This window comes from Sinohyriopsis cumingii, chromosome 11, assembly GCF_028554795.1.
Source record: "Sinohyriopsis cumingii isolate HCF-2022 chromosome 11, ASM2855479v2, whole genome shotgun sequence".
NCBI classification, from domain to species: Eukaryota; Metazoa; Mollusca; class Bivalvia; order Unionida; family Unionidae; genus Sinohyriopsis; species Sinohyriopsis cumingii.
In genome coordinates this window covers 12230242-12244258 of record NC_142971.1, presented here as the reverse complement: position 1 = coordinate 12244258, position 14017 = coordinate 12230242, and the positions used below count along the sequence as shown (strand labels likewise).

At 33.6% G+C, this 14017-nt stretch overlaps 1 protein-coding gene across 5 annotated transcripts in view; it reads left to right on the top strand.

The window, feature by feature from the left end:
• The first annotated feature begins 1010 nt into the window (after positions 1–1010).
• LOC149787615 (protein kinase C and casein kinase substrate in neurons protein 2-like) overlaps positions 1011–14017 on the top strand; it is a 149663-nt gene continuing 136656 nt past the window's right edge. For 2 of the 5 annotated variants that reach the window (XM_089973791.1, XM_089973787.1), the window contains exon 1: positions 2438–2521. The gene's annotated coding sequence lies outside the window, so the exon portion shown is untranslated. Of the gene's footprint in view, positions 1027–2437; positions 2522–9741; positions 9887–10984; positions 11086–14017 lie in introns of those variants that run through there. The other 3 variants (XM_089973789.1, XM_089973790.1, XM_089973788.1) reach the window with 3 other exon arrangements.

Below are 14017 nucleotides of genomic sequence, written 5' to 3'. Positions count from 1 at the left end.
AACTTTTTGTATGGCGCTAAAACGCCGTACAGTGCTGCTACGCCGTAAACCTATACTCAGTCAATCAAACGTTATCCAAAAGGTTTTGAATCATAAAGTTTTAAAATAAACAATTTTAATGATAAAAAATCATAGCTTTCAATCATATTCCAAACTATTCAAAAATTGTTAAATGGGATGTAAATACTGTCTCATACAGAATGCATTTTTTTTAATTTAATTAAAGTGTACTTGATGTCGATGACCAGAAGACGATACAAAATAAAATAAAAACATAACAAGAAAATAAAGCGATTGCAATAGCTACGATGGGAACGATGCATATCTTACAGTAGACATTAATGACATCTAAATATCGCCCAACTTTAACTTCATAATTTCAACGTACATAGATGTAAATTTTGTGCGGCATAACTCATTTTCAATATGGTTCATCCGCAAGCAAGGGCAGAGCGCGGATTAGCTACGATGTCGTAGCCTCAACTTGATTTGTTGTGGTTGAGGCTACGAACTGATCCCATATCATGTAATGGAGCAAAAAAATTCGTCACTAAAGTCAGAAAAACAAAGAGTGTAGAAATCAAATACATAAGTATAATCATATTGTGGAAGAAATTTGACTTATTTTGAATTTATTAAGCCCTTATGCGATAAAATAAATTGACATGGTTACTCTAACCTTATCCTGTCCGCCATGACAGATAACGCGAGACTCTCGCCGTGACCACTTTTCTACGTAAGTCTTGCCAGACCATATTTTGGATTTTCTACGCTATATAATTATCAATTAAGTGCGAATAATCGCTTCTTGGTGGAATTTCAAAGTTGCCGATAAACCGTATTTACTTTTAATGCGCAGAATTTCTGACCCAAACGGCGCCAAAATTTTACTACGATTTGTTTACTTATCCAAAAAAGGCGCCAATGTCCTTATATGGCACACAAACAAACGAGGCTGAGAACGGAAGTAATCATTATTTGAAATAATATGGTGGACGATCTAAACGAAAATATCGGCTAAAAAAGGTAAACGAGATTTTACAACTATTTCTACAATGATTTATGATACTTCCGGTATTAAATAAGAGGACTACTCAATTTATTGGATTACATATAAGGAATATGTTTAAGGTTTTATTATTAGGCTAAAGGAACGCCGGGTGTGAATCACACCCGGCTTGCTCCATTAACACGTATACGCTCATGTTAGTACCCTGTCCACGAGGTACGAGTAAGGGTACTAATATTAGTACTAAGCGCGGATCAGAAAAAAAGGAAAATAAAAACGCGACATGTGCTGTTTGGTGCTAATTGTCTCATCTTGAACAATTTCTTCTTCATCTTCATCATCATCATCATCATCATCATCATCTCCTTCTTCTTCTTATTCTCATTATTATTATTATTATTATTATTATTAATTGGATGTTTGAAAACCAGCGAAGGTCTAGGAATAGAGTTAGAAATTGTATTTTAATAATTTAATATTTTTGTATTAGTATTATTATTGTTATTATTATTAATCGGATGTTTGAAAACCCGCGAAGTTCTAGGAATAGAGTTAGAAATTGTATTTTAATAACAATGATCTTTATTTAAAAGTCTATGTTGTCACGGTAAATTTTGTAGATGCATAAAATATAATTTAAAACAAGTAAACGCGTTCTACACTGAGTATTTATTTAATCATTTAGTTATAGTAACAATGCTTTTAACTTAGTTTTAAAAACATATAGTTTGAGAATTTAATTCCCAAACTTATGTCTGCATATTAAGTCATACTATATCTTTTTAATGATAATACCACCATCTGATGTGAAATTTTAAGTTGGGGTCAATAGTACCTAATTTGTGTCATTTAGTGATTTACGTTGTAGGAAGTTTGGTCATTAAAACTGGGACGAATTATGACCCATCATGATATGAAGTCCTATACTTCCGCGTTCATTGACGATTAATATCTAGGGGCGGAGATAGTATCTTCTCAGGGTTCAATTGTTCCGAAACAAGTTTAGCCATGAATACGTTCTTAGGGGAATCTCAAATCAGTTTTAGATCAAAATTAATAATTTTCCTAAATCAAGACACTTGCCAAGTACAAAACGTTCCTGCTTAAATATTGCTATGCACAGTGTATGAAAATAAACTTAAGGAACATATCGAATAGATTGGTTGCTGGAATCTTTTAAAATTCTACATTCTTACACCGCGTTATTGGAATATGACAATATTTAGAAGAAAAGAATATATATATATATATATATATATATATATATATATATATATATATATATATATATATATATATATATATATATATATATATATATTTTTTTTTTTAATGGAAAGCAGATGAGATGTTCATATTTAATTTTGACCAATCAGCGATCTCGTAACATTGAACGAACCATCAGACCACACCCCTAACTTTTAGTCAGCCATTTTGGAATTAGAGCAGAATACGTTAGTGCATAGTGGGAAACTTATATTCAGTAACGAATACTACATATTGCTACATATTGTAAGTATCTTAATTGACTATAGTGAAACAGACTGTTCAAATTCATACTTTTTAAAAAAAATTCATTATTGTTTCGAGTTTTCGAGAATTTGTGGAAAATAATTTAGTCTGGACTTTTATTATCTAGTCCACACCTGGAATTCATGGAATGTTTTCGTGGCATGTATATTTTGCAGAAAATATCATCCTTTTAACAGTTTATTTAGGGTGAACAATACGGTTTTTAGGTTTTTAAGGGTGTATCTATATCATTGGAAATCTCACACGTTTGAAAATTGCACCTGTCGTGCGTGGGGTTGATTATTTATCAACAGGTGTTTATGTATACAGTATGGACATCTTCATGGTTTCGTATGGGGTAGATATGTGATATGGACATCTTCTTGGTTTCAGTATGGGGCAGATATGTGATATCTTGGGCAGCTGGTTTAGCTTCACAACATTTCTTTGTATTGCGCGTGGTTTTTACTATTCATAGCATTTGGTTCGATTATTGACTGTCGAAGTTATTCATTAGGGTATGTACCAATACAAATCGCAAATCGTTATTTATTTATTCAGTATATAGATGGACATCAGGAGACGTCAGGTACATGCATATGCTACATTTGAGCCAAGGCACATTTGTCAATTCGTTTTTTGATCTTTTAAATTCCGACTATACCAACAAATTAGATTTTTCAGTTATTTCTCACTATATGGTTTTTAACGTGATTCATAATTATGTCATTGGTTTATCAAGAAATTCATGCAACCCAACTTAATTGTGGGGCTTTCTCCCAATAAACAAATGTTTGATGGGAATTTGGTCTTGCCTTCAGTTGCAGGGATTGCTTGCATAGCAGCAGTGCCACTAAGTTATGTTAATTATGTAAGTTTTTATGAAGGTAGGACTCAAATGAGTGGGCAAAGTGATGCACAGTTTTGCTTTGAGCAGTCGAACTTTGACCTGTTGTATTGCTTGGGGCAAAGGTAAAGTATTTTTTCTTGGGTGAGGGTGGGGTGGCAAATTCTGCATGTATGCATTGCAATGCCATATGACTAATTCCATTACTTGCTTCAGAGACTTGTACATTTGAGTCTTGACACAGGTAACATGCCCTTTTATTTGGCTTGATAATTGCTTTATAGAGGAACTAATTAATGGACTTGGCGATTTGCAAAGGTGCTTACATTGAAAAGAATTTGAAGCATATTATCTTGGTGTAAACTTATTGGATAATGCCAACTGGCAAGTATACATTTTTGCATTTTTAGTTTATGATCCAAAATTTAGTGATTTGTTCTCAAGTAAAGGTACTTACTTTTACTTTCACAGTCAAGATGTCGTTGACAATGTATTTCATCCTTGGTTTGATCTGAATAGTGCATCAGAGCAAACCCAGGGTTCAGTGTGGGATTTAGGGATATGTTGCCAATTGCTCCTGGATACTTTCTAAAGGGGCCAGGTCAGATTTTTAGGGCCTTGGTTTTGTGTGATTTTTGTTGTTTTAAAACAGAACAATGATTTTTCCATTTTTGGTAATGTCATGTTTTCTAGTCTAATATTAAATGTAAATGAATTCACATTTAAAATGATTTCTTCATTTGTCTTGATTCTTTATCTGCATTCATCATACAATAAATTAAAGGAACTGCGATCTTTACTCGCTTATAAGATGAACCCAACTTCACACTGCAAAGACCCATATTTGTTGGTCCATGATGTGTTGGTATATCTGGGTCTGTGCAGTTTGTTTGGAGTAATCAATAGAACAAGTAACATAGACCTTGATCTGCAGGTGCAAGATGCTATGGCGGATCAGGATCTTTGTTGTTTTTCAGTTTGACAAGACTTATAAAGGAGTACATATGGTACATGTATCCAGAATCTGGTTCTCAGCAAACTTAGATCTTTATGTTGGCCTGATTATACAAGACAGATAGGTTTAATGGAGATAAGTAATACATTTCTAAAACTTGAATGAGTTAATTTTATTCTGGGTGCTTTACTCTTCTGCCATTGAGTAGGGAGTGGTCATTTATCATAGCTGATGTGTTCTGTTTACTTAGACAAATTGCTTTGAATAGCAATCACTAACATTTTACAAAGCCGACATAATGACATACAAGTGAGAATCACTTAATATGCATCAATTTAAAAATCGTGCCTACTCCTTTACTATTTCTTTATCCTGAGCGAGGCACTGATTTTTACTTGGACAACATTCATGCCATGGGCATAGCATACCATCTTGTGTCAATGCCACTGACTTTATTTTAAGAACTTAATTTCATTCTATTATGTTGGTAGACTGCATGGAGAGAGAGAGAGAGAGAGAGGCATCCTACCGACAATTTTCATTTTGAATCACTTTGATTTATTCTACTTTTGGTTATATTTCTGCCAAACCAAAAGTTGCCAGCTTGTTCTTGAAACATCACAGGCACAGAGCTAATTTCACAACCAGCAACATGGTGGGTACAGAGATGTACAAAATCTGTTGTTATATTTTGTTATCGTGCAGTTCGAACACTTTTTAATACAAGTATATATGTGCCGTCAGTGGTATTTTTGTATCATTTAGATAATATTGAACTCTTCATTCCATTTATATGACAGTAAGACATTACATTTGATCATTATGAGTTAAGTAATATGATTTCATATCAAGTAGGTGACCTGTAACATGGACACCAGTTAACACTTGGTTTTGTGTCTCTGTTTCATTTTGTCTGATACAGGGGGAAAAAAGATAACTGTCACAGTTACCAAACTGGCATCCTGTTAACATATTAACCCCTGGAGCTTTTTGTCATTTTTGCCTGAAAATCGAGTAGGAAACACATTTTGAAAGCTATTTCTGAATAGACTTGAAAACACCAAATCCCGGGTCATCTTTCAATAACATACTACCTAGTTGTGTTAGAAACATAGTTTGTCATAGGCTATTTGACTCGCGCATGAGCAGAAGGGAAAAAGTTGGATTTTTTTTGGCCAAACGGAGCCATTTTCTTTATTCCAAATGCCCATCTTATCCTACTTTTTACAAAGGCTCATCTGTCTGTTTGCAGTTCATACCGGTTTGCCTTACATACTGCCTAGTTGTGTTAGAAAAAAATCGTTTTTCATTGGCTATATGACTCGGCCATTAGCAGATGGGTAAAACTTGGATTTTTTTTTTTTTTTTTTTTTTTTGCTAAATGGAGACGACTCTTTATTCCAAATGCCCATCTTATCCTACTTTTTGCAAAGGCTCATCTGTCTGTTTGCAGTTCATACCGGTTTGCCTAAGATGAAATTCAGATTCCGACCACGGGCGAATTTTGGGCAGAAAAAAGTCTGTATTTTGTAGTGCAACTAGATATTCCAGATTATTTGGTATCATTGTAGAGCTACATCTGTCTACCTTTCTATAAGACCACCCACTTTATTGTATCTTGCATGACCATGACGCTACAGAGCTCGGCAGTAGGCTACTACCTCCTGCCCCGTTAAGTTGTCGCTAGAGGTTAATGTGTTAATTTTGTATCAAATAACCAAGATGTGCCATGTGCCCTAGCATATGAGAATTCACTTATGTCATAATGGGGATGGAGATTTTTGAAAATTCTTGGTTGTTTTTTTTTATAAACAGTTTTGAAAATCTAGTTGCCCAGTTGATTGTTGTGATTGTCACCATGATTGTTGTGATCATTCTTGTTAAACAGTTTTAGTCAGATATATAGTTAAATTTCATTCAACAGATTGTAGCATAAACAGCCATTAGTTGTGTTATGAATATTTGGTCTTAAACTAAATAAGAGAAAAGAGCAAAAACCAAGTTTTGTAAAATTTAAAAAATAATTTATTTCCCTAGAATACAAAGTAAAAATAATTTAAAAATGAACTTACAATATTGTAAAATAAATCCCAAATACTCCTAAATATTCTGTCACAAGTCCAAATGTATGAAGTTCCAACTGAATTATAGTCGTATAATAATAAATAAGTTTCAGTATTAAATGTATTGATATGATATAGTTTCGAATATGCTAATATGCCAGTGGCCTTGATTGTAATAATGTGCTATAGTCATTTGATGCATCACAACAATATAAGTGAACAAGTTCTTGACTGAATTCACTTTAATTCTGAATTAATATTTCTGTCCAAGAATATTATTACAATTTTTAATTCAGTGAATAATAAGTTTAATAAATGAGTCCACCCAAATGAAAAACAGAACACAACAGTAAGACTGATTCTGCTTCGAGATGTTAAGCCAAGAATTAGTAATTTTTAGATAAACAAGATTATATGCCTCTCAACTTGACCTAGGTCACAATTATCATTTTCTGGAAATACTTTGTCACTTAATAATGAAATTTTCCATTCCTGAAGATTATATGTCAGAATCAAGCCTGTATCTGTTAACTCAAATTCATGTAAACATGTTTCCATTAATAATCATCCGAATATTCAGTTAACATTCAATGAGAAATATTAGCTATGTATTATGTTGTTTACAAAATAATGTTACTGGTTAGGTACATGAACTTGATTTTGGACAAGGTCAAGTACAAAATACAGATATACATAACATACAGTCAGTGGGGGAAAGCCCACAAATAATACACATTAAATATACATAACAGTAGAAATTTAAAATAGTTTTAAAAAAATCTAGATGATCAGACAATGTTTGTTTACCTAAGGCATGTGACAACTCCCATGACTTCTCAGTCCTGTATCACAGTCCTTTTCCACAACACCAGAACCAATATGGCAGATTGCATGTTAACATACCACTTTTTTCAGCATGAATTGAATGAATCCTGTTTCTCTGTTCTCTTGCATAGAACAGTTCAATAATTTTAACTTCATTTCTTGATGCTGATGTGAATATTTGTCCTGAGATACATACAATTCAATAATTTGTAATGCAGAGCTGAATGAACTGTAGTGATTTGATTATATCATATACATACCCGGAATAATGCCTACAATTTTATTTCTTCTTTTAATAGCAGAACATTATTATATAGGTTAAGAATCAAAGATACTTAGTTTTTAATCCAAAATGTTATTGACGATGGGGTAATGAATTATAAATTTATGCTGGTTGTTCAAAGATGATTTATCCATCATAATGTTCCAGGCGATGAAATTAAGATATATGTATCACACTTTTATCTAGTTACCTGTGTAAGGATTTAAAAGCCATCACAATGTTTTGAATACTGTAAAATATTTTCCTTGCTTGGGTATAATAACTGTGCAGGCTTTGTTAACCATTCATGTTGGAATTTTTCTCAAGATTTTGACTGACATACATGATAAATGTCAGTGGTCTGTTTGGAATCTGCTGTGTTACCAGTACATGTATTGTCATTTTTGCCGGATGATTTTTTTGCAGCTTGTGGGTGGGAAAAAAACAATCATTGACTTTAGTTTGCCTTATCTTAATTTTGGATTGCTGATCTTGCATATATACTAGCTCCACTTGGCATGCAAAAGTTGAGTGGAGGTGATGAAATATTTTGGAATCACTGTCCTAACTAGGCAACTTGCTTGTGATATATTTGCATACTTAAAGTGACTTATGTTGACTAGTATTTCATTAAGGTAAAAAAAACGAAAAATTTTTCATTTGACTTAAAAGAAAAGGGGATATGTAGGTGGGATGTGTGTATATATATATATATATATATATATATATATATATATATATGTGTGTGTGTGTGTGTCCCCAGTAACACATCCAATTAAAATTGTAGCATTACTCCTTTGTAATTATGTGAGTAGGTTACTGCATCAAGTTGCAATCTTTGCTTTATCACTGCTCTGTAGCCTATAAGGGACTACTGCTAGATCAATACATGATTTGCACTCACAGTACTGATCCTGACAAAATCTGAACATGGTTACGTTACTTTCAATCAAACTACTGTACCATGAACTTAGATATGGCGAAGGTTTTATTAATACAAATGGTCATCAGAAAATGAAGGTAAAAGCCCATTATAAGGAATTTGAGGCTTGCAGTACATTGAGAATTGTATTAGAGAACCGCAAGTGGTGAATTTCATTAGTTGACTTGAGCGTGAAGCAGATGCAACTGTTGATAATTCATGTAGACAGTTATAGATACACCTGTGTTTATAATTATTCTTTAATTTTTCATAGCAAAAACTTTCACTTTATTCACCTTTTTTCACTATTGCAGTAGCCCAGAGGATATTCCTCCACCCCAAACTGCTAGTGCCCACCTCCCCCCAATTTAACCAATTCCTGTGCCTTTATTTCTATAGGAGAATGGAGGTATATAAAATGTGGAGAGCTCAAGTGGACTGCATGGCTGGGGCTTTTTTTCATTTTCACTTTGTTTGGAGGTTGAGGAGAAAGTTTTCTTGTTACTTCCTATTGGTGAAATTTTGGTCTTATTTGCTTTTTATACCCATGGTTTTTAGATGCTGGCCATCATTTTTTTCCCCCCATATCCCAACTACCCTAAGAGTTACAAAGTTTCATCTGTGTTTAGGTTAGGTCTGCTTCAAATTGGTTTTATCATGAACTGTGATGACTTCAGAGACCCAGGAACAAGGGTACAACCACATGATGCAAAATTAAGGTTTTTCTCCTTGTTGTGTCTAATGTTCATGGTGACCCAATTATAAGAGTTTGGCAACCAAACTTTTGCATTGGCCTCTACAACTGAAATGTGATAGGTGTTTATTGGTTGGGCCTAAAATTGGTGGGGTGTGACTCAGGTAGACACATAACAGTTAATACACATGTGTAAAATATGTACAAGTGTCATCTCTAAGCATACAGATAATAATGGTATGCAGACTGAATAATAACTTGAGGATATTACTATTCAAAAGACATTGTTTTGTACCTTTTTGGTGGAGATTTTGTTGTTCAAACTATGCAGATATTTGGGAAATGTTAAGGGATGGTTGCACTTTGTGAGGCTCTCAACTGATGTGGGTGTTTCTCTTCCATTTGTCATCATCAAATTGGACTCTTCTTTTCTCTGTCCTAATTTAGTCCAGACATGCCTGCATTAAGGTCTTTGATTTATTAGATCTAATTTTGATATTCAATTAAAGCATTTTTGTTTGGTGCAAATATGAAAGCTGTATTGAAGAGTTCAGCCCCCATAACGAGATCCAATGAAATTGTATGTATATTTATTTCATTTAAATTATAGTGAGCATTTCATTTCTTCCAGAGTAAATTCCTGGTTAAATAGCTTTGATCTTGTCCAGTTGGTTTGACTTAAACATGTCTACTGCAGTATTTTCTCCAAGGCTTTTTTCCATGAGGTCATTGTGATTGCTTTATATTTATATAAAGGGAGAGAAAGCAGAGGGTCAGAGAAGGGAAATACATGGCAGGTATGAAATAAATTTAAGAATAAAGCTTTTTATTCAATTCTTTATATTCAGATTTTTAGCTCTTATATTCCTAACTACATGTGTTTATGTGCATACATACATACATACACACTTACATACATACATACATACAGTAACATACATACATACATACATACATACATACATACATACATACATTGATACATAAAATGCTAAAATATTATTTGTCTGATACAGTATATACCTAATTTATTTGCTGCACCAGAGAAGAAATTTCTATTCAGGATGATCCTTTCATTTAATTGGAGTTATCTTTATCTTTTTTGATGTATCTTGTAGTAATTTGTGTTTTCATTTGTTTCTATCAAATAGGGCTACATTTATTAAAAACAGAATAACTTTTGAATGACTTTATGAAAACCATTGAACAGAATTTGACAAATTTAACAGAAAGCATCCTAGCATTAAAATCTTTGATGTTTATGCCAATGAGGTCTGTCTTTATTAAGATGGTGCTGCTGTTGTTAGGTTAACAAAATTACCAAAGCAACTGAAACTTTCAGATAAGCAAATGATCAGAAGTCACATCTGATTAGTTGCTTATATAACCATGAAATTCCAAATGGCCACAGGAAGTAGGGTGTTGTTATTCCACTTGGATTTACATGTTGTCAAACATAGGATTTGATTCAGCAATATTCTGTACATGTTGTTGAGAGGGTCCTTCAGTTGAACCTTAACTCAGAAGCCAGAATAAATATAGGTAATTGTCTAAAATATACAGCAATGCATTGTTGACCAGTTGACAACACCAGTTGTGCAATTTAATGAACTGGTGAGATCTCTGACTCCCAAACAGTCTGTGTGTATCAGGACCAGGTTATGGGGATGATTTATTGGACTAATGCATGTGGATATCCCCATCACAGGCTTTTGGAAAGCTGATACATTTAAATTACAGGCTACATTAGATAGTAAGAACACCCTTAGATTTTCAGAAAATCTGTTGAGAAGGTCGCAGGATTTATCCTTTATCAAAGGAGATATATTGTCCTAGTACCTAGTGTATACAGTTACTGTATTTAAGATGCATCTAAATAAACATGCTCTTGCTTTGATAACTTGCTTAAGGTTTGTTTGAACAGTCGTTCATGTAATTGTCTTTTGTGGGTAAGATTGATATAGGTACATACATTGAAGATTCAACAGGGCAGTCTGTAAGTAGGTCGTTTGACTGTTAATCTGTGAAACATAAAGGCATTTGTACATTCATTCATGCATGTTCAGATATTATGTAGTTTCCAGATGACAAGTTCTCAATATATTTTGACAGGGCTATGGGACTTAAGTGTAAGGCTTGCAACATGTAAGACAGTCATGAATGGTATGAAACTAACCTTGGGGAGGGGGGAGATGGGATCTTGCACAACAGAACCATGTGTTTACAGTGTACACTTTATCTTCTTGATAGTGATGTGGAGACATAAAAATGTTTAATACCAGGGCTTATCTTTTTTCTTTCACACCATTTTGCCTTGTGTTCCTTATAATAATTATGTAAGATTTTCTAAACTAAATCAATTCTTTACATGATAGAGGACCTCCTTATATGTGTAATGATACCTTATAGTTTGCATCATGAGAGTAGACATTGATGTTTAAGGAATATTATTACAATTAGAAAAAATAATGGTAAGGTTCGATGCAGTTTTTTCCCTTTGTTTTTTAATAAGTTGTAGCTGTTTTTTGTTGAAAAAGGTTTAGTCCATTGGTTATATTTGAGTCAAATCTGTTTTATTTTTGGACAGTTATTTTTTAAAATCATTTTTGAAGCAATTTATGCATCGACTATTCTAAATCTTCACTCCTAATCCAAGCCTGATTGAGTTGGCTCTTGTATGGTCTCAAAATCATCTGCAAATTGTGGCTGACATGATGGCAATTTGAAAATCAAGCATTATGTTAAAGATGGTTTTAACACTCAGCTGTTAAGTTTAAAAGAAGAAAGGGTCTTATGTTGAATTTCTAGAAATTCTTTTAGGATAGAAGAGCATTAGTACCTTCAAATTATTTTTGTTCTTTGTGTTTTCATTGTGAAAAGAAAAGGGAGATGGATGGTAGGAAAAAAAAAGATAAAGGTAGAAAAGGTACATATATATATAGAATATAAAAGGTCTTTGTTGAACATAGTTTAAGTCAAAATGGAAGGAGGGGTAAAGGTGGCTTCACTTTGGTGAGACACTGTTCTGTTCAGGGATTATAAGTTCATGATTATATCCTGTAATCATATTTGCTACAATTTTATTGTTTTTGTTGCTTGGTATGCAGTTGTCTTTTCATTGTGAATTTTAAACATGTCTGCATTGAAATTTATGTTGATCTAGGGGTAAGTTTTCTGATAGGTCTGTGAGCTTGTTGTATTCTAGTTTTCTTGACTTTTCTTTTTAGTTTCATTGTAGGTATTATTCATAGTGAACTAGTCTTGAGTAACATCTGCTATGAGTGACAACCTGTCATTTATGATCACTATCATGCATGGATCTATTTTTATTATATAAACACAGGCGCCAGCAACCATTTGCAGAATGTGTCCTGCAACCACTGCTATGAAAGACCTTTTCACAAAAATAAATTAAACCTGCTGATGTTTATTTTCACTCCATTGTAGCAACTGCTGCTTAGGAATTTCTGTAGACAAAGTGCAGATTCTTTAAAACATCACAGTTATGCAAGACCACCTAACAAAAACAAATGCCACTGACCTTTTTGAATCCTTTGGAGCCATTGCCATTTTTGAGTGGCTAAAAAAACAATAATTTAGTCTGGTAAAAGCTCAGACATCTAAAAGTGATGAGGTAATCATTGTATACCATAAACCATACTGAAGTACCTCATAACGATAGTACAGCCCAGACATTATGTTAACCTATGATTTCCATTTACGATTTTCACTTGCAACCTTGCATCCACCCAGGGCCATGTTTGGTTGAGTTTGGTGTTGTATGGCACAGCAACCAGATAGCTTGTTAGTGATGAGGCAGTTGAATTAAAGTGCCTTGCCCAAGGGCACACAGCAGTAGCAGATCCAGTCTGGTCTGATGGTAGGATTTAAAACCACACTCTTTCAGTAATGAGTCCAGCATGTTAACCACTGAGCCATCTCAGCTCCCCCCCACCCCCAACCTATGCTAAGTCAGGTGCAAAAGGGGTATTTACATTTACAAATGGAAATAACATTCGATCTCTTTCATTAATTCAGCAATGTTCAACCTGTAGGTAATGTAATACTTCACTGTAATACCAGAATCAGTTGCATTGGCCTACATTTTACAGTTGAATGACCCTTTTTCTTTCTCACAGCTTTGGTTGATGTGTTGTTATATTTCTTGAAATGCTTTTCTGTTTGTTGTAAGAAAATCCATTTTGCCAGATACCAATATTAGATATTGATTTAATGCTTCCTTATTAATTCTCATAGCAAGAGGGATGCTTTACTGATTGCATTCTGTTGTTATATTTGTTGGAATCCAACATAATCATATTCTTACTGATCTCCCAGCTTGGATGTACATGTAGAAGAGACCCAGTGTGCCTTGCCTGTGTCACATTGTGAGGCAGCTAGTGGAGGCAGCCTTTTTACTAGGGTATGCATTTCTTTGTGGTGTTCCAGTTGAGAAGGTCATAGACGAGGATTCCAGCAGTTCCTGGAATTTGGAAAAGTTTTGGAATTTAAACAATAAATTTCAAGGGCCTTGAAAATTAATGGCATTTCTCAAAATCTTGCAATGGAATTTCTGACATTGGAATTTAATGGCTTTTTAGTACTTCTGATTTTATGGTACATCGCGCACTGATTAAAAACACTTGTTTTGAAAAAGACACATATACGATGCTGAATGATTGACAGTGCAAGATAGTTTGGTCCTAGAGTTTTGCAAAATGGCCTTGGAAATGATTGGAAAAGTCATAAAATTTGTTTCTTAAATATGCAAGAACATTGTTAAACTTGGTACAAGAGTCAGTTTATATAAAAAAATAATGCGCCCTTGTATTTTAAGGATTTTTCCTTATCTTTATTTTGTATGGCTTATATTTTTGATGATACCTTGACTTACTCTGAATTGCATAGCCAGAATTGTATTGATGTGT